Source organism: Molothrus aeneus, chromosome 17, assembly GCF_037042795.1.
Source record: "Molothrus aeneus isolate 106 chromosome 17, BPBGC_Maene_1.0, whole genome shotgun sequence".
NCBI classification, from domain to species: domain Eukaryota; kingdom Metazoa; phylum Chordata; class Aves; order Passeriformes; family Icteridae; genus Molothrus; species Molothrus aeneus.
In genome coordinates, this window is record NC_089662.1 from 7,149,874 (window position 1) to 7,177,611 (window position 27,738).

The 27,738-nt window shown below is 52.3% G+C and overlaps 1 protein-coding gene across 1 annotated transcript in view; it reads left to right on the forward strand.

Annotated features, from left to right (window-relative positions):
• Positions 1-3,097: 3,097 nt before the first annotated feature.
• CDH22 (cadherin 22) overlaps positions 3,098-27,738 on the forward strand; it is a 77,400-nt gene continuing 52,759 nt past the window's right edge. The window contains exon 1 of the mRNA XM_066561299.1: positions 3,098-3,151. The gene's annotated coding sequence lies outside the window, so the exon portion shown is untranslated. The remainder of the gene's footprint in view (positions 3,152-27,738) is intronic.

Consider the following 27,738-nt stretch of genomic DNA (forward strand, 5'->3'; position numbering starts at 1 on the left):
GGGACAGAGCAGAGAAGACAAATCACAACAAGAAAAGGAACAAGGCACCAGCAGAAAGAAAGGGAGAGATAGGGAGAGAACAAAGCAAGGGGCCTGGAGCTCAATGAGATGGGGAGAGTATAACAGAGTAAGGGAACAGTGCTGCAGGTAGAGGAAAGCTAAAAAATACAAAAGAGCTATTTAAACACTGGGGTAAAGCAATGATGAGAATAAGAGAAAAAGAGAAGTCAGATGAGGACTAAATTCTCATGGAGATAAAGGGGATGGCAGCAAAGTCAAAGGATAACCTGTCCATCCTTCTGTCACTGCACATACAAGACATGACATGAAAGTGACATGTCAGCTTCTCAGAGGGGCGGAGGCACAGCTGTGGAGGCTGCATTCAGTGGTCATGGGGAGCCACAGCAGTGACCATGTCACGGGTGGTCCTTAGTTCTCCTGCTCTGCCTCCTCCATCTCTCCTTCCCCGTGGTGGCTCCTGGCCGTGTGACCTGGCATGCTCTGAAGCACCACTGATTTTGGGTGTCATGGAAGGTCATAAAGTGTCATAAAGTGCCTCATTGTGGTGCTCTCCAGGGCTCCTCTGGGAGCTGGCTGGGACAGGCTGCCTGGCCTTACCAGCACCTGCATGGCAGCAGCAAGAGGGCATGGAATCATGGAGTCACAGGATGGTTTGGGTTGGAAGGCACCTTTAAAGGTCAGCTAGTTCAACCCATGTGTGATAAGCAGGGACTTCTTCAACGAGATCAGGAATGGAGCTGCTGTGCCACAGGGGTGGGGGCAGTGGGAGGAGAGACAAATCATCTTTGTCTTCAGAACAAGAGGGTCTTAGCAAAAACAGGCTGGAAAAGGGCACCATGACTACAGACAAGTACTGGGACCATCTCCTCCCAGTGTCACACCAGTTTATTGGATGCTTCCAGCCAGGTGGGCTCAGCTCCACCTGCACTGTGCGAGGTGACCTCTTGGCTGTCCCAGGGAAAGGATCTGGGTGTCCCCAGTGCCAGTGTCCTAGCTGGCACAAGAGCCTTGCAGGTGTCCCAGGGCCAGATTGGCACTGAGCACACGGTCTCTGTTTGCAGACTGTGTTGGCAGTGCAGCAGCTGTGCTCCAGGCTTTGCTCCTTTCCCTACAAGAGCATCAGGCTCAAGTGGGATCCACTTTGGCAGCAGTGCTTGCAGCTGGCAGGTCTCTCAGTCTCACACTGGGATTGAGGACATTTCTAGATGCTTCTTGTCTGAAGGGGCTGATGTGGAGCATTTCCTGGGATGTCTTGAGGGTCCCCTTGGCCTTTGAGGATGGGAGTCATGCAGCAGTAGGATGGTGGGAAGCCTTGTGCCAGCCAGTGCAAAGGTGGGAAATAAAGCTGCCAGAGCTGCTGCTGGATCTGGATCCTGCTCATCTTTTGGTCCTGGAAAGGAAGAGCCACTCCTCCTGGATCCATGCTGTGCTTATAAGCCTCTCTTTTGCTTTCCCCTCACCTCTCTCTCACCTTCAGGGCACCTGAACAGGAAGCACCAGATCCTGTTTGTGGATAACCTGCTACTGGGTTATACTGTTTCTTGACCAAATTGGCCAAACAGAGGATTTTTTTGTCTTGTACACAAGGTGCTGTACAAATGGAGCAACACAGCATTCCTTCCTCTGGTGTTCCCTTGTGTTCCTTTCAGGGCCAAACTCCAAATAACAGAGAATGCTGTGGACATAGGAGAGCATTTTCTCCTGGTAAGATGTGAGTGTCTGGGCAGTGGAGACTGGGAAATGTCCCACTGGAGTCTGTTTGCCTGAGCTGTGACTAAAACCTGACTTGCAAGAGCAGATTTATCCATCCTCAAATACAGTGCTGCAGCCTCACCAGCCTTGAGCTTCCTCCTGCTTCCATCTTCCACTGGCCCAGAGTGGTCTGCACACCCAGCATCCTGCTGCTGGTGTGTGACTCTACTGCAGGCAACAACTGTGCTGCCACTTCTGCCCCTGCACCCTCAAATGCTGCTGGGCCAGGACAGTGCCCACCATGCTTTGAGCAAGACTCTGGAGAGGCACCAAAGAGCTGAGGTGAATGTGAGGATGCCAACAGCCACGGTGCACAGAGTGGGAGGGGGTCTGACAGCCCCAGGCTCAGCCCCAGAGATGCCCAGAGCCCCTGACAGAGCTCCTGCCACGATGCCACTGGGCCATCAATGTCTGGCACCGCTCGAAGGCAGCAGAAGAGTGGGCTGGGGTCTCTCTGATGCCTGGCACCCCGGCTCAGTCTCGTGCTCCACGCACTGAGTCACATCTCAGCACCGGGCACAGGAGGGTTGGCCCTGACCTGGGGGTGGCCAGCTCTGCCCCTGCCCCTGTCCGCGCCCCGCTCCCGCCCCCGGGGCGGCCGGCAAGGCACCGGGGCGGCGGAGGCGATGCGGGCACCGGGGCGGGGGCAGCGCGGGGTGCGGAGCGGAGCCGAGCCGCGGGCAGAGCCGGGCCGAGCCGAGCCGGGCCGAGCCGAGCCGCCCCCCGGGGGCCGCGGAGCCCGCGAGGTCGCGGGGCCGCATCCCGGGACCGGGCGGGTCCCCAGGGCGGGTCCCTGGGGGAGGCCCCGGGGCCAGCCCGGGGCGCGGACCCGGCGCTGCATTCTCAGAGTCTCCAGCAGAGGCTGGGCTGGGCTGGGCCGGGCCGGGCAGGGCTGGGCAGGGCTGGGCTGGCGGGGAAGGAGGGGAGGCAGGCAAGGAGCGAGGGGGAGGAAGGCGGCTCTCGCCGCACATGCAGCCCCCGCCGCGCTCCCGCCGCCCGCGCCCCGCCTGCGCCCTGCCCGCCCGGTGCCAGCACCGGCTCCGCTCGCCGCCGCCGCCGCTCGGGGCTCCGCGCTGCTGCCGGGGCTGCGATCCGCTCCGTGCCGGGGCGCAGGAGCTGCGCTCCGCTCCGTGCCCGGCTGCCCGGGCTGCCATCCGCTCCGTGCCCGGCTGCCGAGGCTGAGATCCGCCCCGTGCGCCGCTGCCGGGGCTCCGCTCCGCTCCGTGCCCGGCTGCCGAGGCTGCGCTCCGCTCGGTGCCCGGCTGCGGGGGCTGCCGGGGCTCCGCTCCGCGCCGGGGCCGCGCCGGCGGGGGCCGTGCACGATGCCGCGGGAGGCCGAGCGCCCGGCGCGGGGGAGCCGCCGCGGCCGCCGCCCCAGGTAAGAGCCGGCGCGGGCGGGGGCTCGGGGGGCGGCGGGGGAGCCCAACTTCTCCGTCCCTCGCCGCGCCGCAAACTTTGCCGCCGCTCGGCGGGGCTGCGGCGGGCGCTCCTCGCGGGTGAGCGCGGGCTCGGCCCGGCCCCGGGGTCGCCGCCGCCTCGGGCCGGGCGGTCCCGGGGTGCCCCGGAGTGCCCCGGTCTCCTTGGTGCCGGCGGGTGAAGCCAGAGGTTTGGTGCCTCCGGCGCGGCCGTGCCAGCCGCGGGTCCGAGCACACCCTCCAATTAAAACAGTCTGGTGCTTGAAGAGCTGCAGCTCCTTTTTAAACCGGTGGTATCTTAAAACATCCTCTTCGGGCTCCTTCCTACCCAAGATCCATCTCCCCATTTCTCTCGCTGAGACCGGAGCTCTCGTACCCATTCCGTGCCCATTCCGCACGGAATTTGCTTTGGGCGCGTGTGGATGCGTGCCTGCTATGCCCGAGGAACCCAGCGGGAGCCCTTCGAGCCGGCCGGGTAACATCTCCCTTCACAGAGCCACATTTTTTTCTAACAACAAACTAAAAATAACTGTTCTAAAACTAGCACTTTCCTCATTTAAAATGTGGTTCCCAACTGGCTGTGCACAGGCCTTCTGGGAGCGGGATCTGCAGCCGCATCCGCTCCCTGCGTGCCCTGGCCCAGCGCTGCCGCGCCAGGTGCCGCTCACCCGCCCTGGGCTCCCGCGGGCACTGCCGTGGGTCTGGGAGTGCAGCGATGCACTCGATGCCTCTTCGTTTTATTTTGGTTTCTGACAGTTCTAACATCCTGCACAGTCTGGGGACATCTGCCCTGTGTTCTCCTCTTACCTGGTTTTATGCATGAGCAAGACCAGTTGCAGGGGTGATGGTGTAGGCAGCGGCGAGGAGGGGCAGGCTCGGGAGTTCAGACTTAACTTCATGAGACAGTGCAGTGCACCCCAGGGAAGCCTTTGGACCTGAGAGGGCTACGGAGAATGGGTGGGTGGGTGGCTCCGCAGAGCTCTAGTTCTCCAGAGCTTGTTTGCATGGCCTGAGGAAATAAATGGGGGAATGTGCCTCTCTGTTCCTGCTCCTGGGCTGGTCCTTGCGCTGTTAAAATGCTGTGTGTTGCAACACAGGCTTGCCTACCACTGAGGAAATCTCAGCTCATGACTGTTTCTTTGGGACCTGTTTCTGTCTCTTCAGGGTACCCAATGCACAGAGCATGGCTGAAGCCTGCAGTCTCTGTACTCACAGATTGCTCAGAACCTGGGCTTTGCCATGTTTTCCCTATGAGGCTGATGAATGCTCTCCACTTCTTTCAAGAGCTCTGGGTAATGAGTATTTGCAGCAAACAATTATCAGGGTTGGAGATCATTGTCCTGGTACATCAGTTTTTAAATGCTGAAAATAAATTGTTTCTCTGGCTTTAAGTCTGAGACGGTTCCTCTGTGCTGGTGCTGTGTTTGTTTGTGTTCAAGGCCAAAAGGTGGTTGTGCTGCTCATTGATGAATTCCCTGAAATGTTGACAGTACCCTGAGAGCAGCACAGGGTAGAGCCCGCTGAAATCTAAATAAGGTGGCCCAGATTCTGTGCTGACTTCTGTCTCACGTACGTCTCTGCTCCAGTGAGGTGAGGGTCAGATCAAGTGAGGTTTGGTCTCTGTATGAAATGCCGGCTGCCGAATAATACAGTGCTGAAATTGGTGGGCTCATGAAAGAAAAAGTATGTGCTGTTTCATAGGTAAAAAAGCCAGTTTTGTTCCTTCTGGGAAAAAAAAAAAAAAGCCCTTTGCTTTTTGGTGCATTGACACTCTATAATATGATATGGTGATTTCATACCTGTGACAGACAAGTGGCTACTGGAACAAGGTCAGTTTTAAAACTCTTTTTCAAAAGAAGCTAGCAGGCCTCCAGAAAAAGAAAAAAAGGAAAGAAAAGGTTGTCTTTGGGTTAAGAATAACAGTTAAAATCCTATTCTTCCTAGCTCCATCCCAAAAAATACTATATTTTCATGATTTAAATGTCATGTTTGAACAAGTCATAGTTCTTTCTTGTGTTAAAGGATTATGAGAAAAGGGTCACAATTTACTGTTTGTTGTTTATATTGTCTGGTCAGCTTTTGGGCTTTTTTTTTTTTTTGCACATTAAAATTAATACTGAGCTAGCAAGGCTTTTTTTGTAGCAAATTTTACTTTTGTACTCATAATCACTATCCCATAGCAGTAAAATTTGGCTGGAAATGTTGCAGAGGGAATGTTTGTTTATTTGAAGTCCCTTTTTCAACCCACAGACTTTATTTCATTAGAAGGATTAGATTGTTCATGAAAGCTTTGAAACAAAACTGGACTTCAGGTGAGATTTAATCTGCTGTTATTCCTTTAAAGTACAATTACGTATTTTTTCAAATAATTAGTTTTTATATTTTAAAAGCCCACATTTTAAAAGCAAAGGAAAGCAGTTTGAAAAAGAAATGGTGTGGTGACACTTGGGTTCTTCTGACATCATGTCGCTGAGGAGTATTCGTGCATAAGGATACAGCCATGTATGAATTTGTGCTGTTATCTTTTAACCATGTGGTTATGCAACTGTGTTTGGGTTTACAAGCAGTGACACTTCTCTGCAGATAAGTCCATGCATATCCCGAGGCACAGGCCATTTTGAGTGATCTGCTTTCTTGAAAAATTACATGTAAAGATGAGGTGGGTGTGAATCCCAAGCAGATTGCTTGCCCGAGGTTGTAGGTGGACACGGTGTACAGCTCCTTGCTGTTCTCAGGATCTCTTTTGTCTCTGCCACCGGTCTATCCCATGGTGTTTCTTTGTGGAAGGGGTGCCCAATGGGGAGGGATCAGGCCAGCTTAGCCTCAGGCTGTTTGTTGCTCTGGGAATGCCCTCAGCAGCCCGTGCTCTTGGCTCTGCAGGGAGCAGGGTCCCTCCCCTGTGTCACCTTGCTCCCAGGTGTGTGGCAGTCCTGGGCTGCAGGTGAGGGCACAGAGCTCTGTCCTTTGGCTTGGCTGCTGCAGCATTCTCAGGGCTCATGCCTGCATGTCCCTGTGAGCTGTGCCACTTGGGAAGTCCCTGCTCTGCTCCAGCAGAAAAGCCAACTCTTTGGGGCTGGATTTTGACTGCAAATTGCTGCAGACTTGGAGTGTGGGGTTGGACTTGGACTCAGCCGTTTCACCCAACACGAGCTGGGTGTCCACTGCCTCTCAGCTCTGTGGGACATCTGTCTCTGCAGTTGTGTCCAGCTTGTGGGTTAGTTTCTGCTCTGGAGAGCTGGGGAGGGCTCAGGCATGGGGCTCTGCTCCTGCTGGCAGCCACTGCAGAGACCAATCCTCCCAGTTAGTTCACAGTTTCCTTTTCATTTAGTCATCACTTTCTATTATTTGCGAAGTCCATAAAAGGAATATAGCACATTACAGTAATTTTCAATTTTATCCTTTGCTACAACTCTGCTTTCAGAGTCTAGTCCAAACCTTACTTTAGCCTGGCTCTGTATCTCTTGCATTTCTCTTTCTTTTTACTGTCTTTAGTGCTGTGGCAGGAAGAAGGGAGTTCTGTTTTATCCTGTTGGGGAATGCTTGTTGGATGGCATTTTTGTGCTGGCTCTGGGTACCAAAAGTGGATCTTTCTCCAGCAGTGTCTGTCTTTAGTTACCCCACAGGGCTGGCTGGGATGCCTGCAGAGGGTCTAGGTCTAGCTGTGGGTCTTCTTGGTGATGCTGTTCCTCAGATCCTCTTGCAGTATGGTTGGAATTCTTCTTGCAAATGGATGTCTCAGCTCTTTGCCAGTGTTACAGCACCTTCTTCTGAGGGCCTGTGGGACACTGTGGGTGGGCCTGAGCAAGTGGTTGTGGGGCCCACAGCAGCCCCAGAGCTCCCTTAGCTGTTGATGATTCCTGGTGCCTGTGCAGCAAAGGGAGGTGCAGGACTGTGCTGGGAGGTGGGAGCACAAGGAGAGACTGTTCACAGCATGGGGGCTGTCTGGGGTGCCTGTGCCTCGGAGGCTGGGCATGGCTTTTGTGTTCAAACAGGTTCCCAGGTGCTGTCTCAGCTGCTTCCACACTGCTGACCCAGCCTCGGTGGTGGTGAGGGCACACACCAGAGTCAGCTGGGGTAGCTATCCCCAGACCTCCTAGAAGGCATCTTTGCCAAAAAGGTGGGGGATAGACCCTGCTAAGCTGAGGCCCCTGCATTTTTCTTCTTGAAAGCAGGTGTAGTTGTGCCCTGGGGCATAGGAGAGGCAGCCAGCCCAGAGCTGGTCCATCTGTGCTCCAGCCCAGAGCTGGTCCATCTGCTCCAGCCCAAGGGCCAGGTTTGACTGGATCATTCATTGCTGCTACACCTACAAACTGGAAATCAAGGTGCTTTTCAGAAAGTGTCTCCTTTCTGCTGGGTGCCCCATCTCAGGATAGCTCACTGAACGCAAGGCAAGGTTGCAATAATACTCATTGCAGGAAGGGCAGCACTTCTGTGTTCACAGTCCTGCCCTCCTGCTCTTGTCTGGGAAATCTGCACTTGCCTCCTCTCTGCCTGCTGTGCCCTGTTCTGCTGTCCTGCCTTGCTCTGGCAGTGCCATCCACGAGCCTGGAGAAAATCAACCCAACAGAACTCATTCAGTTTTGACTCTGCTCAGTGCTGCACTTCCTGATTTCAGATCTCTTGTGGGAGAGCCATGCCTTAGCTCACACTCCTTAGCCCACTGCTCTGGGCTAAGTGCCTGTTAGCACTGCTGTCACACTGTTGTGGGCAGGGGCTGCTCCCCAGACAGAGCCACCTTGCTTGTCTCACACTGTCACTGCTGTCACGCGTGCTGAATTTGGCCCTGCCTGGCTCATGATGGAAGCTGTGGCTGTAATGGAGGTGAAGCACCCATGGATTTGTGGCTGCTCTGCAGGAGCAGAGCTGGGAGCATCCTGACTCTGGATAGGGCACTGGTGTGCCAGGGCTGGTCAGTGCATGGGCTGAAGTGGTCCTGTGCTTTGCTTATGGCACTTCTGTGAGCTTTGCTGATTGGGAAACCATTCAGGAAATCATGCAAGCAGAATTGTTTGTCCAATACCCTTTTGCAGACACCCCCTGCCCCTCTCTGTTGCTCTTCTCTGCTACAGTACTCAAGAGAACACCAAGGGGAAGGGGAATGGGCTCATTCCTCTTTGACACTGCTGTGCTCACCATTGCCTCTTCACATGAGGCTTTGTTAATCTCTTCCCAATTGGCTGTAGCCAGTGGCATTAACAACTGCAGGTGACTTGGAGCTTGAGGCCCTCAACTCACCTGAAGCTGCTGATGGCCAGAAGCTTTCCACAGCCAATGATGGGATGTGAAGGTAGTCGCCATAGAAACATCTTGGGCAATAAAAGGAGCCTTGAAAGCTCTGAATGCCTTTTGGCAGGAGCCCAAGTGTGAATGTGGGTACAGGTAGTGGTGTTCACCCTGCAGACCAAGACTGTGAGTGAGATATTTGGAAACAGCAGCTGTGGGACCAAGCACAGAGCTGAGCACTGCTTTGGTAAGCTGGCACTTCCCTGAGGTTTTGATGGCAAAAGGGTGAGATGTGGTCACAATACTGGCCCAGCAGGAGGGAGCTCATTCCCACAGCTGAGCTGTCCAGGTCTGTGCAGCAATCAGCCCCTCCTGGGTGCTGCAGCCACAGGCTTGGGGCAGCTTCGTCCCCAGTGCTGTGCATGGCAGCCCCTGGGACCCAGCACAGCCTCTGCAGGTGACATCCATCTGTCTCTGGACTCCTCCTTGGGCACTGCTGCCCTTCCCTGTGCTCTGGTGAGCTGTGTGCAGGCAGACACCAGTCCAGGAAGGGCCCCATGCCCACCTGAGAGGTGCTGGAGCTGGGTGCCCTGGGCTGTGTCCCCTTGGCCCTGGCCTGGGTCTGCCCCCTTGGTGCCCCTCTGCTGCCTTTGGGGCAGAGCCTGGGAGCCCCTGGCTGGCTGTTTGCTCACAGGCTGGCCAGGGAGCCTGATCCTCTGCCCTGTGGGGCAGATAGAGCCTCTGGCCCCACTGTTGGCCAGAGTCAGCGAGGACAGATAAAGGCTTGGCTGGTCCAGAGGAACCATACCTGTCTGGCCGTGCCAGGAGAGAAGAGAGCTGGAAGCTGTGGGCCAGACCCTTGTTCTGGCAGCCTCCTGCTCTGGAATGGATGTTCTCTTGAGCCAGACAGTAACTCCTGTGTGTGCCTGGGGGTGCTGCACTCCCTTCTCCAGTGCTGCTTCCTTGCGTCTCTGTCTGTCACACTGGGATTATCTCCCTCTGCTCCTACTGCAGCTTCTTCCCGGAATCCCAAATCCCCAAAATGCTGTTTCTCCAATAATCCTTGTCATTAAAAGTGGCTCCTAAGCTCTGAGCACCTCCTCCTGTCCTCATCACCCTCTCTAGAGAGAATCAGTTTGAGTTGTGCACATACTAACAGTGAGAAAATCATCTTGTTAACCTGGGCCAGGACACTGTTTTCTTCCACCCCCACCGCTACCAAACTGCAGAGTTACCCTTGGATCTTTCTGTATTTTCACTATTCAGTGTTTTTGGCTGTGTGAAAATGTGCTTTATTTGCTATTGTTATGGCCCCAGCTAGGCATGTGGCTGTTGACATGTGACAGCAGTTGTGCCTGTGTGGACAGGGAATTGTTTCCCCTGCCACTGGAGTCTGGAAGGTCGAGGACAGACAGGTGAGGAGGGAGGGATTGCTTTGAGAGCTGGACTTCACCAGCTTTCTGAGCTTGGCTGCCTTCCCACTTATGAAATACAGCTAAACCTTTTGATGGCAGGTAGGAATAGCTGAGCATCAGCAGAGTCCTTAAGAAATTACATCCCTGCTTAAACTTTTCAAAAGTCAGCTGAACACCCGTTTGCTACAGCCCTCCCGGGCTGTTTCCCAGTGGCACAGTGTTTTTTCCAAAATAATTCTTGCTGCAGCAATACTGTCCCAAGGCAGGGCACCCATTCCCTGGGCACCCTGAATTCTTACTGTGGCAGCTCTGGGGGGTTGTGGTGGTGTGTAAGGCGAGCCCCCAAAGTGTAGTAAAAAAAAGGGCAAGGAGACCTGCTCCTTTTTTAATGCCTTTATTTGTGAAATCAGCTCTGTGTGCTGCTGCTCCCTTCGGCGACGTGGAGGAGGAGGTGAAAAAGCTTTGCTGTGTAGCAGAGCTGGGGCTTCCATCCTCACGAGCATGCCTAGGAAAACTGCAAAGTTCATTGTCCGAAATCCTCATCCTGGTCCTGTTCTGGTGAGGTTATGGTGACAACCCGAAATCACACCCATGGAATACGGCAAGAGTTCCCGAGTAGGACATGTCACTCAGTCCCTTACACCACAAGCTGGCTCCTCTTTTTAGGGTGTTCTTCTCTCGAATTGCACATTGTGTCTCAATTTACATGTTACTCACATGTCACCTTCTCTATGGCTAAAGCCATTTCGGGATGAAATGCACAGGCAAGGGGCCGCTGGGTAGGGTGCCCAACAACACTGACAGTCAACAGAATCAACACATTCAACGCGGTAATTAACATTTAACAACCAACAAACAGGGCAAACATCGATTTACTGAGTTATCCTATAAACTTGTTCATTACAGCGGGGCCAGGTCAGCGGGGCCGGGCCGGGCTCCGGCTGCTCCCGGTACCGGGAGGGGGACACGGGCGGGGGCTCCCGGTACCGGACGCGGGCGGGGGGATCCCGGTCGGGCCGGTGCCGGCAGAGGGAGCCAGCCTTCCTCCGTTCCTGTGCGCAGCCCGCCGTGCCAATTAACCAATTAATGTGAAAGAGAGGTGAGCTGTGAACAGGGTCCTCCACTGGGCAGTGGCTCTGTGGTCTCGCTGAGGCTGAGAAGTGACTGTGTCTTTCCCAAATCCCTCTTTTGTGCTTTGTTGCCCAGATTCACCTCTCAGGTGAGCCCTTGGGTGGGTTTGGTGTGGCCCAGCTTTGTGCAGGACAGGGGCAGCCTCGGTGGCAGGTGTGGCAGGGCTGATGGCAGCGCCTCGGCCGGCTGGGTGTGTGGGCAGGGGACAAGCCCCAGGTGTGCAAAGGGCTGGGGCTGCCACTCTGAGTCCCCAGAGTGACCAGGGGCTGGGGCTGACCCTGCAGATGGAGAATGGCCTTGCCCAGGAGCTGGGTTAGTGGAGGCAGAGGAGGGTTTTTGATCTGGAGCTCTGCAGTCCTGCCTGGAGGACTGTTGTGCTGACAGATGATGCTGCTCCTGTTCTTGGTATCACAAAGCAATGGACATAAGGAGTGAATGCAGGCACTGAACCCTCCCCAGATGGAGTAGCCACCACAGGTGAGCATTTTTGGATTTTTCTCTTAAAAAGCAGTTTTGTGTAATGGGAGACTTGTGTCTGCTGGGAATGATGCTGGAGCCCTCAGCTGAGGCTTTTAATTGGTTTTGCACCTCGGGTGCTAATGTATTTCAGTGGAGAGATGGGATGTGGGGTGGTGCTTGGCTGCTCCAGAACTGGAGATGTGAGCTCTCGTCACAGGACTGAGAGGCTCAAGGCACTGTGCAAGGAGAATGGCAGCTTCTCATTCTGCCACTCTGCTGCTTTCTGGTTAATGCCTTTGGAAGGGTGCAGTCTGATTTCCTCTGCTCTGGCTGTGAACGTGGCCTGTACTGGTGCAGCCAAGTGTTTTGAGCCTGTTGTGGGATAGCCTTGGTAAGCAGCTAAGCCCCACACAGCCAATTATTCACTCCCTCATTCCCAAGTGGGTCATGGGAAAAGGAAAGGAAGAGTAAAAGCAAGAAAATGTGTGGGTTGAGATAAAAATGGTTTAATAAGTGAAAGTGGAAGAAGAGAGAAAGAAAACAAGGGATGTAAAGGCAAACACTCACTGCCTTCTCTGCATGGACTGATGTCCAGGAGTTTCTGAGCTAAGGGTGGCAAACCCCCCAAGATCCCTCCTCTCCCTTTTTGTTGCTGACAGGGACAGGGTAGCTTTGTGGTTGATCTGAGTAATCCACTCCCAAACTCTTGTGCACCCCCAGTCTGTTTACTGGGGACATGGTGAGAAGCAGAGAATGCTTTAACACTGCAAACACCATTTGGCAGGAGCTAAAATATCAGCGTGTTACCAGTTTTGTTTTGGTCACAAACCTAAAACTCAGCAGCAAGTAAAGCTAATTAACTTCCTCCCAGCCACACCCAGTACAGTTAAACACCTTTTAGTGCTCATACTGAGGGAGATGCCTTGGAAAAGAATCCTTGTCAGACCTGGGCAGCAGGAGAGGGAGCCTCTGTCCTGTGGATCTGCTGGACAAGGCACACTCAGGCTGACCAGAGGTGTGGGGTGCTGCCAGGCATGGTGTGTGTTGGGAGAAGCTGGAGAAACAGCAGAGTGCTGGAAAGCAAGCCTTTGTAAGCAGGACTGTGTGTCAGTGGTGAGCTGGTGTAGGTGATCCTCATGCTTCAGAGGGCTGGAGCTGGCAGGACAGGCTCTGACCTGGGGCTGCTCAGGGCTGCTGCTCAGCATCTCCCTTCAGCTCCTGGCCACAGGCTCCAGTCAAGTTTGTTGCTTCTAAGGAGGCATTTTCCAAACCTTAGTCTGTCCCAGAAGGAGAAAATCCTGCAGCTGAGCTTGTATTGCTTATAGTAAGCACTGTCAGGGTTGTGAAAAGCTGCTGTGAAATAGAAACGATAGGGAGGGACTGTGAAGCACCAGGCTGGAAGCCTTTTCTTTAAACTGCAGCTGAGCTGGACTTAGGCAGAGGTAGGACACAATGTCTAGTCCTGGTTTCCAGAAGGCAGCACATGCATTTCCCTTGTGAGAGATCAAAGGCTGGGACTGAGACTCATCTGTATCTTTTTTATATCTAGTCCATCACTGTGCTATCTGGTGCTTCCCAAGTATATATAGAAATGGCTTCTTTTTTTTTCTTTGTCCTCTTCTAGACAATGCCTGGAATCTTTGATAACTTTTTTATGTTTTATATGTTTTTGTGTGTGAGGTCTGTCTGTACCTCTGTGTACCAAGATGTGGAAGCTGTTTGATGAGTGAATGCTCTTGGTGTCCTCCGCCATGGGGGCCCAAGGAGTGCCCAGATGCAGTGCTTGTGTCTGGCTTGGTCCTGAACCTCTCAGAGGTTTGTAACCAGCCCTGCTCAGGGCAGCTGTGTCTTGTTTTTCTGTTTTGGAATCACCATGACTGTGTGTTCAAGGTGTGAGTTTGGTGTCACACCCTTGTGAGGGGTGAGGGGCAAGACATGTACAGCAACTCAGAGGCCCAGGGGAGCTAGAATGGCTTCTTGGCTGGACACTGCTTGGCTCTGGATGCCCAAACTCTGCCTGAGGTTGCTGCCAGCCCAGCAGCCTGAGTTAGGTGGTGGTTGGAGAGGAACACGTTTAGTCTGTGCTGCAGTCCTGGCTGACACAGTCCAGTGTCCAGCTGGAGCAGTGGGGGCCTGGAGATCGGAGTGGCAGCACACAGGGGGTGATGTGCAGTTTGGATTTCAGCACTTGTGCAAGTGACAGCATGGATTGGTGGGCTCTGGACTGGGGATTTGGGGCTGTGTGAATGGGTTCTGATGTGACTGTCATCAAGGGAGCTGGGAAGGAGTGTGCAGGGAGAAGTGAAGCAGCCCAGAGGACAAAGGGAGTGCAAGCAAGGGTGTGCAGAGCAGTGACAGAGCAGGATGCAAAGGGTTAATGTGTGTGAGGGTGACAAAGCTGGAGGAAAACCACACAGGAGGGTGGCTGTGGCTGTACATGTGTCCTGCCACCTCTGCCTCCTCCAGGCACAGAACTGCTTTGGGGGGAGTGGGGGTGCCCAGAGCCAGGGTCTGTCTGTCTGTCTGTCAGTCTGTCTGTCTGTCTGTCTTTGGTTGTGGGGATCTTTGTCAGAGTGGCTGCTGTACTGACTGGAGAGGGTTGGGTCAGGGGAGTCCTGTGTGTGCCCTGGGTGTTCTCAGGGAGATCCCTTGCTGAAGCAGTGCCAGGCTGGCAGCCTGGGCTGGGGCAGGAGGACTGGGAGCTGCAAATGGCTGCTGCACCTGCCTGTGTGAGTGTCTGTGCCCCCTCCTGCACACCCACACTCCCACATGTTCCAGCACAATCCTCCTTGCTCACGTGTATGTATATCCCCTTTGCTCTATTCTTTCCCATGCACTTTGTCCATCTGCTTTTCTGTCCTCCCTGTTGCTACTGTAATCTCTCTTTTTCTTCCTCCCTTTGTTGCCTGGGCTGCTTTGCTGCCTCTGACTTCACCGTGTCCCTCTTTATTCCTTTTGATAATAATAACATTAGAACCTACATACAAGGCCCCAAGGTCCCAGCTTTGTGCAGATACATGAGGAAAGACCCTTCAAAGCCTGGTGCTGGCTTGAGAAGATTCTCACAGCCTCACTATTTCCAGGAGTGTCAGAGGCAAAGGGCTGGATTGTGAAATAAGCCCCGTGCAAAACCTCATGCTGCGTCCTCTGTCCATCCAGGAATGTCAGAAGTGAAGATGCCAGTCTTGTTTGATGGAGTTTTACACCAAAGCCCTGAACCCCTGTACCTGATGGAGGAACTGAATGATTAATTCCCCTTTATCAGTTGTGCTGAGCAGAGTGGTTGTTCCCAGGGCTCCCAGTCTGTCCCTTCCTCTTTGTGCTGTTGGTTTGGTAGTGACATTAAAGTGAAGCTACTTGCAGATTCTGTTCCAGTCTGCTGTGTTCACGTGCTTCAAGCTTTCAGAAATGTTCTCCCTTTCAACTGCAATTTGCACATTTGGCCTCTGCTGAGAGGTGATGCTTCAATGGGATGCTGAAGTCTGGTGGTTGGGAAGCAGTGTTTCTGTGATGCACTGAGCTTTGCATGTGTGATACCCACTGTATTTCCTGTGCTTGAAGGCCCTGTGTGGCTGCTGGATGCTGGTTCACAGTCTGCAAATACAGCACTGGGGGAGTGGTGGAGGAGGAATCAAATCTTTTTCTTCACTCAGCAAAGTGGTCAGAGTTCCTTGCAGAGGGAATACTGGTGCTGTATTCTTGCAGAATCATATCCAGAGACCCACAGATTTGTCATAAGGATGTACCTCTGCTGTGCTAGCCCATCACAATTCAGAGCTAGCGAAGGGCTCTGAAATCAGGAGACACATCTAACACTTTTTGTCCCTCTTAAAGCCCTCCAAGGAATGTACTTCCAGTGTGTAGTGGTCTCTTTCAGCCTTGTTCAGCCGCACTCCAGTTTTCTGATGCTTCCACTTCAGCTTTCTCATAGGTGAACCTTCTGTTATTTATGCCTGTGTCCCAAATCTCCTTGCTGAGAGCTGGATTTGGGAAAAGAGCAAGCAGTAAAATCAAAAGCCATCACCTGTTCCTATGGTTTGCTGCTCTTTGCAGCCCTTTGAGTTTATGTACAGCAAATGTCTGTTGCAAAGTCTGTCCCTGCAAACAGCAACAGGTTGTTTTGGGGTATTTGCTTCCCCTGTGATTTCTCTTTGAGCAGCATGACTCAAGAACAGTAGAAGGAGATGGGGGTGGCTGCAGCAGCAGGACCCTCTGGTTTTGTCTCTGCAGTGAAAGGGCTGTAACACCTGTGCCAGCCTTTTCCTGGGCACTTTGGAGCCTTTTTGCCAGCATTTACATCAGTCACTTTGTTGGAGCTGGCTGTCAGCAGGGGCCAGGGGCTCCCAGAGCAGGTGGCCAAGGTCTTTCTTGCTGAGATGTCTGGTCCTGCCCCAGGCTCACCACCCTGGGAAAGGGAAGTGGGTGGTGTTAGCTGTTGCTGCCCCTTGATGCTCTGCACCTTCCTGCAGCACTCAGGAGAGTCCCTGATAGCTGAAAGTGGAGGAATGTCGCTGTCGAGGCGGTCACGACATAAAGCAGAGACTACAAGCAGTCTCAGTTGGCAACACTTTATTATTGCACATGCCTGATTTTTATACACTTTCCAATTGTTTATGCTTCTTCTATCTTTACTATTGGCCACAATAAATCAACATAATACTATTGGTGAGAAGTTATAGTGACTTAACTAACTTTCTAAAAATGCTTCATCCAGCTGCAAAGTTCTTCTGTCTTTCTTCTCTCGGTCTCTTTGGTTACAGCCTTGGAGAGAGCTCCTTATCAGTTTCTTCTTACTTCTCAGCTTCTTCTCGCTCCTTTAGCTAACAGGCCTGCTGTTAGCCCCTTCCACAGAGGAGGAGAGTGATTTCTCCCTGGGGAAGTCACGTTGGAGAAAAATGAACTGGATCTGGCCAGGTGAGATGTTTGAACAGTGCCTGTAAGTTCTGTTGGGGCTGCTCTGTGGTGGCTGCTTCTCCAAGGGTGTGTATTGCTTTGGACTTATCCTGAAGCTGTTTGGAATGTGGAGAGTTGTCACTATAGGACATGAAAGAACACAAGGGCACACCACTGTTCTCAAGGTGAAGAAAAAGGGAAATTTATTTTCTGACTCCAACATTTATAGTTTTCCAAGAGTGACAGTGGGTTGTAGGGTGACAGTGCCACCTCTCCAATGACACTGGACAAACCAACAGTCCATCAACTTTCTTCTCCTCCATAAAGGAATGCAAAGCAATGAGTTATTTGCAGAAAGTGTGTGAGTAAGTTTGCTACAAGAATGTCAACATCAGAAGGCTTAGAAAATCTTAAAAAACCAGGGTGACAGAGAGTGGCATCATTTTGCTTACCAGGGGGCTTGTGAGAGGTGTAATATTGCTGGCAGAGCAGAGAAAATTGGTGTCTGTCCAGTACAAGGCACTTCAGACAGGACAGAAATTGAACAGGACCTCGTCACCTGTTGTAACATTTGCTGGTGTGTATTGGAAGATTTGCCCTTCCTCGAGGGAAGGAGGAAGGACCAGCCCTGGCAAAGGCAGTGGGGCTGGTGTGTCTCTCTCTGAAGTGTCCCATCACTGCTGGTGTGCAGCCTCTCCTCCTCTTGCTGGTTAATATTAGCATTCTGTTTGAGGAGCGGGCGATGTAATTAACACAGAGGTGCAGTCATTCATCCTGGCTGCAGGACCCGGGGGATCCGATGTGCTGGGGATAGGAAGCAGAGGCTTTCTGCTGGGAAAGAATGTCACAGCACAGCGGCCACAGAAATGAAAAGCTATTAATAATGATCCCGGAACTTCACTTCCATCAGCTGTTTATTTAAAGGTGCTCCATATTCAAAGCCTCCTGATTTATGTGGGCAATAACACTCACAGTCCTGGGATCACTTTTTTAAGCAAGGCTAATGGGGTGAAACCATCATACTGCGACAGTAGAGATCAAGCTGGGAAAATGATACTGGGGAGAAAAATAAACTATTGCCTAGATAATCCCTGAGCTACGCTGGGCTGGGAGCTGGTGGGAGCTCCCCGCTCTTCCAGCATTTATTAAGGCTTTTGCTTTCTTTTTTTTTCTTGGTCTTTGTGAACAGAATTTAGTGGGCATGGAAGGATATCGAAATTTGATTTCTACCAAACTGGATGCTAAAATGCTTGTTCATTTGCATGTGAGTGTCCTGGTCTCTCTGTCCCTGTCTCCAGAGCTCCCACCTGGACTTTGTCCATTCCCAAAGGACTGGTTCCTCTGGGGAAAGGTGTCTGTGCCCTCTGCTGTGTGGGCTTTGCCTGCAAAGTGGCACAGGAGTGCTTGGGGGGGACACAAATTGGATATTCTGGGCTGTGGCACTGAGGGGACAAAGGGCTGCTCTGCTCTGGGGGTGTCTGTTTTCCATGTGGGTTCTCTTTATGGGGCTGTTTGCCCTTCAGGGAGGTCTTCTTTGTGGGGCCCAAGTTGGGCCATTGATAACTGAAGAAATTCATAGTGGTTACCTTGTTGTGCAGTTAAACCACAACTGGAGGCCGAGCTCAAAGTGCAAGGTGGGCTCAGGGCAGAGCATGAGTGTAGTGCTGGTTTCTCCTGACTGCAGGTGAGCCCTTGGTGGTCAGGAGCTGCTTTCAGCAGTTCCCTCTGGACCTGGGGCAGTGTGAGCAGTGCCAGATGCTGCCCATCAGAGGATATGTGGTGTCTGCAGGGCAGTGAGCAGCTTTTGGCAAAGGCTGGATGTTTTCCTGGGGAGGTGAAATAGCCCTGAGGCCACTGAGCTTGGTTTGAGTGGCTCCTGGGACATGACTGTGAGCACTGCTCGTTGTCGGGAGCTGGTAGTGCTGATGTGATTAGTGGAATGAAGCAAATGATTCCAAATAAATAATGCATCAATCATTAATGGTTGAATGCAAAATTTAGCCTGTTGCTGTTGTCTGCAAGTTGCTTACAAGGAGGTCAGTCCTTTGTTTTGCAGGAGCTGTTATCTGCAGCTCGTGGGCAGGTGCCGTGCTCTGGGTATTCCTGGCACATCTGCTCCCATGTGTAGGTCCCTGGCCCTGCAAGAGGCTCTGGTCTCTCCTGTTTGTTCTTTCTGAGGGGGAGATGGGCTTTGTTTTCAGTGGGTGTCTACCAGGGTGGCTCCAGAGGCTCCTGTGGGGCTGAGGTGCTCTGGGGCTTGTTCTCAAGAGCGCTGCTCGCCGCTGGCCTGTTTGTGCTCAATGTGCAGCCTCAGGGACCCAGGAAGGGATTGGGAGAGCTCTGATCACCTGGGCAGCCCCTCTCCTTGCTGGGCTCCTCTTGGAGACCTTGGCTTTCAAACAGACTTGGCCAAAATGTGCTACCTGTGTTGGAGGCTCAGCTGCCAGGGATTCCTGCCAGCTGTGCTGCAGTGTTCTGCACAGTGCTGAGTCTTAGCAAAGCAGGTTTGCCTCCTCTCTGGGGCATGAGGGAAACATGCTTCACCATTCTGCTTCAGGTTCCTAAATTCCTGGGGCGCCCAGATTCCTTCTTTTCTTCCTGGTGCTTAGGAGCTCCTGGGGAGCAGGAAGGTTTGGAGCATCTTCTTCCCAACCAGAAAAGCTTGTCTGTAGGCAGGGCAGTGTTGGATTTTAGCAGGATGTTGCAGAAACAATTTTCTTACCCATTATGCTATCTTGTTTCTAATTTTTATTTAATGAGCTCCTCTGAAAAAAAGAAAATCGTTGTAACAGTTTTCTTAAGTGTGAGAGATCAGGCTGAAATTGGCATTAAGGAGACTAATTACACTCATTCTTCCTCCTTGCTAACAGCTGTTTATTGCTGCAGGCTTGTCCTGAGGTGCTGAGGAAGCCACTTAGCTTGGACCAAAGGCACCCAAAGAGGCATCTGCAGTGGAAAGTTGGTACAGGCTTCTAATCTGGGCTGTGCTCAACCAGATGATCTCGTTCCACTGCAGAGAAGGGCTGTGAGAGCTGCAGGTGCAGCCCCCCAGGTCTTGTCCTGGCTTTTTGCTGCTCTCCTGTCCTCCCTCACAACCTCTCAGCTGCATTGTGGAGGATCCTGTGGGGGCCTGGTCTGAGTCTCAAAATGGCAATGTGCTGTCAGGGCAAGGGACTTCCTCATGCCTTCTGTAAAGAGGGCTTGCAGATCTCCTGTCATGAAGACTGAGGGATTTCCAAGGACAAAATTGCTAAGAGGATTAAGATGTATAGGGAAGAAGAGTGAGCAGCAGCAAGAGACCTTCCTGAAAGCGATGTGTGCCTGCCATAGTATTTATTTCACCAGAGGACTGAGTCTAAACGTGACCTTGAACCTTGAGAAGCAAATTGGAGGAGGTTTCTTTGAACCTTTCTGACTCACTATAATACCCATTTGTTATTCTGTGTAGGAATTTGAGGAGTCTTTCACAAGAGGTAGAAAGTTGCAGACAGAGCTATGAACATCTTCAATTTTCCATTTAATCACACAATATTGAATGATAAATAATTCATGCATCTGCCAAACATTGGCTTAAAAGAAGCCAATTCCCTCCACATTTGTCAAAGTGGAAGAATTCCATTTTGTGCTTTTTTATTTTACTTTGTCCTCTAATTCCTATCCAAATGGCCCCTTTGTCTGGGCCATCAGCTTTGATTCCACCTGTCCTGTTCTGGGCTCATGCCCTTCCTTTCCTGTCACTTTTGCTGGTGTTCAGGGCCAGAAGAAGTGGCAGCAGGAGGCAAGGAGGGGGTGATGGTTGTCCCTGTGTGTCCCAGGGCTGGCCACGGGTGCAGCTCTGGCAGGGGAGGCTGGGGAGGGTTCTGTGCCCAAGAGCACTTCAGGCTCCTCAGGAGCTGCTGGGACATAAAAGAGGCAGCTCTCTCAGGAATGCAGCTTCTGGCTTTATACAGGGTGTTTGTAAGGGAGTGCTTTCAGACACAGCTCTCTGTCCAGATCCTGAAATGAAAGGCTTGGGCTGAGCTCTAGAGCTCTCTCACCACAGCAGGAGGAGCTCTGTCCATCTCAGAAGTTGTGACAGAGGTGCTGTGATGGCTGCTTCCACCTCCTCTCAGAGACTGTTTTTAAAGACAAATTAAAAGTATTGTATTCACGTAGACAAGGCATGAAAATTCCATATTTGGAAAAGAATTGCTGCAGAGCGAGACCGTTATGGCTGTAAAAACCTCTTCCCTAGGGCAAATGTTGAGATTTTCTTTGCAATTAAAATTTCTTTGAAACTTGGACTAGAGAAGATTTGGAGGAAAAAAAAAACCCTCCTAAACTTTGAAAATACTTCTTTCCAAACAATGCTTGTGTGAGAGCTTTAACAAATACTGTTCCTCACAGTGTGTCTGATAGCAGAAAGTGACTGAACATGAGAAGCCAAAAGGTTGTGAATAGCTCCTGCTCTGGCAGTTCCTCATTTTTCTATTATAATTTCTCAAGGCAGCATCAAAGGGGACAATAATTAAACTTAAAGCAATTTAAAAAGAAGGGAGAAAGAGGCATGTTTAGTCATACAGACCTGAGCATTGTGTGGGTACACATTCCTCTGCCAAAACAACTTTTCTCAACCCTGTGCAAGTTGATCTGAGAAGAAAGACAGATGAAGGAGTTCCTTGCTGAGAGAACAGTTCCAAGGAAGCAGAAAGAGGAAATCCAGAGATTTACTTCAAAAATAAGCATGACTAAACTTTTACTACGGATAATGGGTTTTCTGCCCTGTTGTTAAAGCTGAGGCTATGGTAACATCAGAGGGAGAGCTTGATTTTATCATTGTCTGTCTGTCTTCTGTGCTCTCTATCAAGGCTGAAGACTTGCTGAAAGGCAGATTGCTACCAAATGTTGCCTTGCACAGTCTGGACCTGCATTTGGGAAATGCTTATCCAGTGACTGGTTACGTGACCCTTTCACTGTGTAAGACAAAAGTAATTTAAATATCTTAATTCAAAAGCCTCTACAGTTTTGAATCCTTTTGCCACTGATCTCCAGCTTTTTTACACAGTGCTATCCAGGTCAATATCTCTTGCCATCTCTTGCTTGATTGGCAAAATTTGGTGATATTCTGGAAAGGACACTGAGTTAGAGTCTGCCTTCTGCAGGATCCATTTCAGCAGAGGGTGCAATGGGCCAAACCCCATTTTCAGAAGAGCTTGCAGTGGCAAAAACCTGTCTAGCTTTCAGATGCTCCCACCAGATGTGGCACCAGTATTCTGGTGCTTTGTCCAGCTTTATGTGAGTATTGAGACTTAAATGGCACTGATGGGATCTGCTGGAACGGGAGCTTGCAGTGCAGTTATCATCATCTGTCTTGATGTGAGTGGGCAGCCCACACCTTTTCTCTCAGCAGTGCTGCCTTCCCTTACAGAATTAGTGATGTGTGTTCATGTTTTCCAGTCAAGGACACTGGTTTGTGGGGGCTGCAGCCAGGTTGTGCTGTTGGTCCTTGGTGTTCTAAAGCTGCAGAGTATTCCAGAGGGCTCAGTGCATTCCATTGTCCAGCCCAAAGGGGGAATCCTGAGGTGCCTCTTGAATGCTGGAGAGAAGCTGGAGGAGGTTGTGGGGATGTGGGTGGGTGCTTGGCCAAGGTGCTTGGTGTGGTATTGACATCTCCTGTCAAGAGACAGCGTGTGGGATGTTGGAAGCTTGACTGTGATACCCCTGCCTGGCCTGGAGCTGACAGTGTTTTATGTCTGCTGAGATTGCCTCATCTCTAGTCTCTATATTTCAAGGAGAAGTTTATAAAAAGAAAAAAAAAAATAACCAAAAACCTGTATTTGCCTCATCTTGTCTTACAATATCCAGTAGAGAAAGTGAGCTCCAGAGAGCCTGAGTTCATGTCTTAGCCTTAGGCCTGGAGATTATGAACCATCTTAAAGCTTTGCAGCAGCCTTGCCATGCCTGTATTACCTCCACACAACAGATCTGGGGAGTGTGCTCGAGCCAGCCTGCTCCTTTGCCCAGGAAGGGGAGCTTTAAGCGGATTTGAATCCTGTTTAACAGGAGGAGACGTGGTCACAGCCCGTGCTGCACTGTAGGCAGTGCTGGAAAAGAATTGCTCTTGCAGCAATTGCTGCTTTTTCCTGCCCCATGGCCCAGCAAGGGCTGTCTGAGCCTGGCTGCTGTGCTGCCCACGCTCTCAGATGCGAGGCAGGTGGGCTCCCTCTGGGGTGCAGGCTGAGCTGGCACTGATTTGACCCCCAGAGCTGCTCTTGTGCTTGCACGTGGCTTCAGCTGTTCCCTTGGGGTGACACAGCTGACGTGTGGATGGTGCTGGAGCCAGTGCACACCCTCTGAGCTCTCAGGCAGAGGCACAGTGGGGTCAGAAGGAGCTGGGCAGGGAATGGAGGGGGCTGGTTGGTGTTGGAGGTCAGCCCCACTCTTTAGAAAGGGTCTCCAGATGGGTTTGCATGTTCTGGGAACAAGAACTTGTGTGAAACTTGTGCTCTTCTTGCTGCTCTGACAGTGGGGCACTTATGGCTGCTTGCTGGGAGTCAAAGTAGGAGCTTTTGTCCATCTGGCTTTCTGTCCTGAGTTGTCTCCAAAGGTGCTGTAGTGCTGCCTGTTGGAAGCAGAGCTGCAAACCATTGACAGAGCTGTGACTGTGCTCTGTCTGCATCTCCAGCCTGCCTCTTGTATCTCCCCATGCTCTCCTCTGCAGCCTCCCTGTGAGGTGGCTGTGCTCAGTGCCAAAGCTGGCAGAACCCGTGTGGCTTCCTCTGACTGCTCAGAGATACCTGCTGCAGACCCTGGGGATGCAGGCACACCCCAGCTCTTCTCGTGCCCCCTTTGTCCCTGCAGGATCTGCCCTTGGGAGAGCACACTGTAAGGAGCATGGGAGCCCACAAGCTCCCAGTTTTCAGCCACAGGGTTGGGATTCTGCTTGCAGGTGCTGTCCCCAGCCCGAGGACTGTCCCTGCTGTGCTGCTGTCTGCTCCTTCCTTGGCTTTGCTGGGTAGCAGGGCTGGAGCTGTGAGAGGGGTGCTCCCCTGAGCTCATTCTGCAGGCAGCTAATCCAGCAGCAGGAGGACTGTGGGTGTCAGGACTGAGGAATTGTCTCTGTCCAGCAACCCTCCTACTGCAGCCTTCATTTCCTTGTGTCCTCTGGGCTGTGGTAAAGCAGAAGAAAGAAAGCCCAAGCTTTAAGGAGCTCCTCTCTTGTGCTTGGTATTCATGCTGTGGCTCTGCATTCTAGAGGGTGGCACAAGCAGTGCCTTGCTCCTCAGCAGCCTTTGTAGCATCCTCATGGCTGTTCTGAGCAGCTGGAGCAGTCCTGATGCTGGTGCCACTCTGCTGGGAGGAGTGGGGAGCCAGAGCAGGACATCCAAGCTCATGTTTGCTGAGGCTGCACGCTGGGGTTGAGGAGAGCAGGCTCTCCTTCCCTGCCTTTGCATCCTCTGGTACCTGGTGGGCAATTCTGTGTTTGTTACCAATTATTGGGGTTTGTCAGAGGGGCAGTACTGGTGTGCCAGCCCTTCCAGCAGAGCTACATGCATGGGAGCACTGCATGAGGTCCTGGGGATGCTCCCTGGCCTCTGGGAGGGACAGCCCTCCCTGGGCTGCTGGCAGCAATGCAGGGCTGTGCTGGGCACTGCTGTCCTGGTGTGCTATTGCCTGCCCATGTCTCCCCCCTCCCCCTGCCTGCTTTCTCCTGCATCAGCCTGCATTTGTAAAATGAAATAAATATTGACATGGACGGGATGCTATTCAATTTGTCCTGATCACTGGGCTGCAGTGAGTTCTGACAGAGCACAGTGTAAAACATAAGCTCAGGATGTAATTTCTACTGTCAACATGATGTACAGTAGAGCTGTGCCAAATGCACACCAACAAACTGCACGAGCTCTGCTGGGCAGGGGGGAGTTGTGCTGATAATTGGAAGTGGGGATGGCAGAGCAGCAGGACAGGGGACATCACCCTGGGCCTGGGGCAGTGTCAGGGTCTGGTGCTTCACACTCTGCATGGAAACCTGCTTGGTGTGGTGTGCTGGGCACGCTGCCACGTGGGAACATGTGTGCTGCTGTGGGCTGGGCTGGCTGCAGCAGCAGCTCCCAGGGTTATTTACAGCCTCACTGCTCAGGTGTGGCAGAGGGAAGGGGCACTTCCAGCTGTTGGTGAAAGGTTTTCAGTAACACAGGGAAATAAACACTGTGCTAGTCCTGGTTCCTGTGCAGGGGACCTCCTGGGGTGTCTTCATTCCTGCTGCTGCAAGGGCATGAGTAGGACTTGGAGCTTTTGGCTTTGCAGCTTCTGGAAGAGGTGTGTGATGTGACAGCTGGAAAGATTCTGCACCCTGAGGAGAGACATGACCCTGAAGCTGTCACAGAAGAGACACGGGCTGAGAATTTGTCACTGGAGAAGAAGGATCTGGTTTGTGGCAATGAGCCTGGCTCCAGATGTGTCTCTGGGCCTGCATTTTGTGGTGCAGGGGACTGGAGTTCAGCACAAGTTCTGCAGTTGGGCTTTCATGTCTGGGACCTGGATGAGGCACCTGAGTCCTGCATTGCTGCCCACGGGAAGAGCAGGCAGACAGCTCAGCTGAGAGGAGCTGAACTTTGGGCACGTGACACAGTCACCAGCAAACTGCATCAGCTCAGATGAGAAATCTGAAATACAAACCCAGCACAATAGCTGAGACTGTACATAAGGTTGTGTTTCCCACAGCAACGCAGCCCAGCCCCATGGGTGCTCAGCAGGACTCTCTCTCCATGGCAGAATCTGCTCTGTGGAGTGCTCAGATGCAACAGGACTGAACAAGTTGCCTTGGGAACTGTGGGCCAGCTTGTCTGGCAGCCAGGGAGCAGCTCTGCTCGAGGGGAGCTTGCCCACTGCAGCATCTTCTGCCCTTTCTCTTTCCTGCCTTGCCTTAGTGTGTGCATTTAAGCTGTTCTTGTTCCTGGTTTATTGATGCTGTTTGGGACTGTGCTGCTTCCACTGGTGTGCTGTAGCTCTGGTCAGGCTGACAGAGAAGGACAGAGTCCGTTTCTGAGCAGGGAGCAGTGCCATTTCTGTGTGCACAGGGCTGCCTGCAGTGTGTGCCTGGGGTACCTGTGTCCTGGAGGAAATCAGAGGCCACTGAGGTGTGAGAGGTGTGATGAGGGGAATCCAGGTGGCTCCTACTGTGCCACAGAGCCAGTGTTGGTGCTTTCTGCCAGCTGTGTGCCCCCAGTGCTGGGTCCTGGAGGCAGTGGGAATGTGCTGCCTTCGTGTGCCAGCTCGGTTGGACACCCTGGATGCTGATGTTAGTTGTGGTGCCAGGATTTGCTCCATTGGGCTGGCTTTCCTGCAGCCTCCCCATGTGTTCAGAAGGCCTTCAGTGTTGCAGAACTGCACCCTGGCACTGGCACTGCTGCCTTGTCAGGCTTCTGGCAGGGTTTTATAAATCAGTGTGGCTGGATCTGCTCCTAGATGGCAAGGACAGGATGCTGGGTGGGCAGAATGGGAGAGTTCAGCAGGTGGTGGCTGCTTCTCCCCAAGGCTCTGGCTGACATAGCTGTCCTGGGAACACATGCAGATGGATTCCTTTTTAAATTCTCTTTCTGGCAGTTGAGTTTACCCGCTACAGCTCCTTGTACTCAGATTTTGGATACAACTGGAGGTGTTGCCTGCAAAAGTGCTGCAGAGTGGCAGGCAGTGATGCTGGGCAGGGTGTTCTTCCCCCACTTACTGTTTGCCCTTGCTGCTGACCTGAAACTCTTGCTCTGGCACAGCTTTTGCTGCTCAGTTTATTGACATGTGTCACTGTCTGGGTAACCTACTCCAAAATAACCAGAGCTCTCCTAGGTGTGAGAGTTGGGAGAGGTGCTGTTTGTGACAGCAGTGCACTATGTCTTGCTGTATTTATCTTCTGTATACCCAGGTAAGTGTGATAAAGCACACTTGCACTTGTGCTGTTTTTGTGAGTGTCTTGCTCTGCTGTGGGTTGGGCAGCTCCAGCTCTGTTGCTCCAGAGCAGGGACCCCAATCTCTGCATTTAATCTGTGAAGTTACTTTACCCTCTATGTGGGAAGAGATGGCTCAGTCTGTCCCCCACCTACAGGACATCCTGCTCCCCTGGGTGTACAGTGTTAAATACTCTGGGGTTTGATAGGGACCCTTACCAGCTGCCCTTTGGCAGCAGGGACAGGAAGCATTTCTGCATGGGGAGGCCTGGCTGCAAGACACATTGCCAACAACTCACCTGGCTGCTGGGGAAATACCTTCATAATAAATGGGCTGGCAAGGAGGAGGGGTGGGGAGCAAGTTACTGCTTCTGTACCATGATTGCTAACACAAAAATACACTGGAGACCTGTTTGCCTTGGAGCATGAGGTGCACAGGGCTGGCACATGTGACAGCTGATGTGCATGTGTGAGTGGAATATAGTGCGTGTACACGGGGAGGAAATGTGTGTGCACACAAATGAGGCAGAAATAGACAAAAGGAGCCAGTGTGTATGAGTGATCTTGGCTGTGCTGGGGTGGGGTGTGTGTGAGACCTTCTGGTGAATAGATTTGTGCACATTGTGTGACACACAACTTGTGAGCCATGAGCAGGCAGTGTAGAATGATGCTTTGTGGTTCTCAGGGAAGGGTTTGTCCAGACAAGTGAATGCAGATGGGAAAGAGTGCAACAGACATTCCCTGTTTGGGAAATGGCCCCATTGGTGGAGTCACATGGGAGAATGGCAAGTGAGGGAAAGGGCTGGAGAAATATGTGGGAGCTGTCCCTCCTCTGAACTGTTCAGATTTGTGCAGGGGTCTGTGCAAAGCACAGTCCAGTTCCCTTTCTGTGGGGAGTAGATGGACACCTGGTCCAGGATCATTTGCCTTTCCATTCACCCTTTTTCTGCTCTCCTCTACTCCTCCAGAGTAGCAGCTGACAGGAGATGAATTCTGCAGAACTGGTGCATGTTTCATGAGAAGATCAGGCTGTGGCTGGTATTGCAGAGCTCTGGTGGAACCTCAGGGTGTTGGTGCAGGGAGAGATGGATGCTGCATCCCCATCTCCTGATCAGACTTCTCTCCATGTGTACTGGATGCAATGTACCCTTGGCTGAAGGTCTGGTGTCTCAGCCCTTGGTGCCTTGAGGGTGGCTTGAAGCTTACAGCAGAGCCCTTTTTCAAACTGTTACCTTTAGCGTCAGCCAGGTGGCAAATTCCTGAGCAGATGCTTTTCTGCTGCCCATGGCTGCAGAGGTGAGATGACAGAGAGGTTCTGCAGGGAGGGCTTGCAGGAGTGTCTGCTCAGGGGCTGGTATCCCTCAGTGTGAGCCTTGTCTGCCTGTGCAGGACTGCTGTGCTCTGGTCCTGTGCAGGCACCAGCAGCTGTGCTGTGCCAGGAGTGCTGCTGCACATCTCCTGACAGTGTGGGTGGGCACCAGTGACTCCCTCCAGGCACAGACCTCACTC